We start from the raw sequence: 3,419 nt of genomic DNA on the forward strand, positions 1-3,419 counted from the left end.
GCGACTCGTCGAGTCAGGTAATGGTTCCCCGATTTTTCTGTTTATTAGGAATCAGGTTGATTCTAGAAGAGGACTCAACAAGATGGACTTGAATATGGACTTGAAGATCGAAGAAATCGATGAGTTCAAGGATGAACTCGGCGAGTTCAAGGCAATGTCCCAATATATATGAAGGAGAACTCGACGAGTCAAGGAAAGACTCGGCGAGTTAAGGACCAACGTTCCAACTTGCATAAAGAAGGACTCGACGAGTTTAAGGACGAACTCGGCAAATCATTGGCTAAAGGTCCCGACTTCGTACGAAGGAGAACTGGACGAGTTCTTGAAAGACTCGACGAGTAGGAGAGAAGTTCCAGGATGGTAGTGGATTATGGAACTTGACGAGTTGGTGGACCAACTCGGCGAGTTGAGTCAACCAGATGTGGACTTTGACCAAAAGTTGACTTTGACGAGGGTGTTGACCTTGAATTTGACTTGACTTGAGTTGACCCTTGAAAGGGTTAAGAGTATGAAATGGTAATTAAGGGAGGTTGTTATGTAGGCGTTTGAGAGAAGTTGATCCCAACATCAAGGACAGTTCGGACACTTCATGTCATTGAGTGGAGTTATCTTCCAGTAGGAGTGGGTCTACGGACACAATGCCGGCCCGTTAGTAGGAGTTGTTTGATTAGATGATTGTCTTTGTGATAATTGCCTGGGTTGCCACTATCTGATATGCTTTATGTTCTAGGATGCTCTGTTATATGTGGTAGTAGTAGGACTATATGTTTATGCATGTTAGAACATCTTCTAACAACCTATGCATTCTATTATCATTTTTTCAATTGGACGATCCATTAATGCAACTAGTAGAGGATTATAAATGGATCAATTTTTTTGATTTCCGTTGGAAATTAGGAATAGATGGACTGTATATAGGACCCGTTTTATTAAAAGGATTTATCACTGCTTTAGCTACTTTAGCAGCCTGGCCTGTTACTCGGGATTCTCGATTATTCCATTTCTTGATGTTATCAATGTACAGTGGTCAAATAGGATCATTTTCTTCTCGGGACCTTTTACTTTTTTTCATCATGTGGGAATTAGAATTAATTCCGTTTTATCTACTTCTATCCATGTGGGGAGGAAAGAAACGTCTCTACTCAGCCACAAAATTTATTTTGTACACGGCGGGAGGTTTCATTTTTCTCTTAATGGGAGTTCTGGGTGTCGGTTTATATGGTTCTAATGAACCAACATTAAATTTTGAAACATATCAATCGTATCCTGTGGCTTTGGAAATAATATTCTATATTGGATTTTTTATTGCTTTTGCTGTCAAATTACCGATTCTATCCCTACAAACATGGTTACCAGATACCCACGGAGAGGCACATTTCAGTACTTGTATGCTTCTAGCCGGAATTTTATTAAAAATGGGAGCGTATGGATTGATTCGGATTAATATGGAATTATTACCACACACTCATTCTATATTTTCTCCTTGGTTGATGATAGTAGGTACAATACAAATAATCTATGCAGCTTCAACATCTCCCGGCCAACGCAATTTAAAAAAAAAGAAATGCCTATTCCTCCGTATCTCATATGGCTTTCATACTTATAGGAATTGCTTCTATAACCGATACGTGACTCAATGGATCTATTTTACAATTAATCTCTCATGGGTTTATTGGTGCTGCACTTTTTTTGTTGGCAGGAACGAGTTATGATAGAATACATCTTGTTTATCTCGACCAAATGGGTGGAGTATCTATCCCCATGCCAAAAATATTTACGATGTTCAGTAGTTTTTCCATGGCTTCGCTTGCATTACCGGGTATGAGTGGTTTTGTTGCAGAAGGATTTTTATTCTCTTAAATCTTAAATAAATTAAAAACAAAATTTGAATTTGAATTTTCACCCAATATACTTGGTCTTTGCGAGAACTGTGTGAATCACTACACTAATTGACTTGATTCACACGGTTGTCGCCGGTTGACACAAGGTATTTTATATACACCGTATTCCGTTTGTATTCGTAAGAACTTTTCTGGAATTTAACTAGAGGTTAACGTAAATGAATCATAACTATTTAGCCCTATTCCTAATAGATTTACCCCAAAATAGCATATCCAAATTATAAGAAAGCCTAGAGTCGCTACAATTGCGGAATTTGCCCCTTGAAATTTTTTATTTGTTCGAATATGCAAATAAGTTGTGAATACGATCCAAGTAATAAAGGCCCAAGTTTCCTTTGGATCCCAACTCCAATATGATCCCCATGCTTCATTAGCCCATACTGCTCCTGAAAGAATACCTATGGTTAAAAATATAAATCCTAGGCTAATCACACGATAACTCCAATAATCTAATTGTTGAATCAATTGTGCATAGTAATAATTCTTAACAGACAAAAAGTAATTTTTTTTAAATATTGTTTCTTTCATTCTTGTATTGGATTTCACCAAACGAAAAAGACTCATTTAATTTTAAGAAATTATTACTTTTATAACTATAAAATATCTTTCTAAATGTAATGACTAGAAGTGCTACTATAATAAGGATCCACAAAGAAGAGCCGCATAGCTAAATATCATCATACTTACGTGCATTATTAGCCACTCTGATTGTAGAGCAGGTACTAATATTGTGGGTTTACGTATTTCAGTTAAAAGACCTGAAGTAGCAAAGCCCTGGGTAAAAATAGTACTTGAGGCAGTTATTTCGATTAAATAATTTTTTCTTATTTTGAAATAAGGGACTAAATGAATAAGGGAGAAACTCCATGAAAGAAAAATTAATGATTCATATAAATCACTTAGTGGGAAATGGCCCGAATAAATCCAACGAGTGATTAATAATCCTGTTAGACATAAAAAAGTAACTATCATCCCCTTTTCTGACGAATCATATGGTTTTATGATTTCATTGCCCAATAAGGTTATCAAATGAATTATAATAACAATTGAAACAATCGAAAAGGAAATATGAGTGAATATATGCTCTAAAGTTTAAAATATAATAAAAATGAAAAAAAAGGATGGAATCCCCTAAATTAATATTAATTAAGAATTAGAAATCGGGTATTTAATTTATTTTTATTATAGGATCTATTGGATATGTTTTATAATATGTCATGCTGCCACTCGGACTCGAATCGAGATGCTCTAGCACTGCTTCCTAAGAGCAGCGTGTGTACCGATTTCACCATAGCGGCTTACTCGAACTAATAATCGCCTATTTATATTCGGTCGTCGATGTTGAACAAGTCAATTCAATCAAATAAGTTTTTTAGTTAACACTCAAATTGATAAAAAAAATGAGTTCAAAAGTCAATTTGAAGGTTCGTTAGTTTCATTTATTAGGGTGTCCGTTTATTTATCTTATCTTAGGGCTTTGACATAGTTTATCCTATTTTAAAATCCAACTTTTGTAAG

This window comes from Lactuca virosa, chromosome 4 (genome assembly GCF_052849685.1).
Source record: "Lactuca virosa cultivar CGN04683 chromosome 4, Lactuca_virosa_CGN04683_v6, whole genome shotgun sequence".
In the NCBI taxonomy this organism is placed as follows: Eukaryota; Viridiplantae; Streptophyta; class Magnoliopsida; order Asterales; family Asteraceae; genus Lactuca; species Lactuca virosa.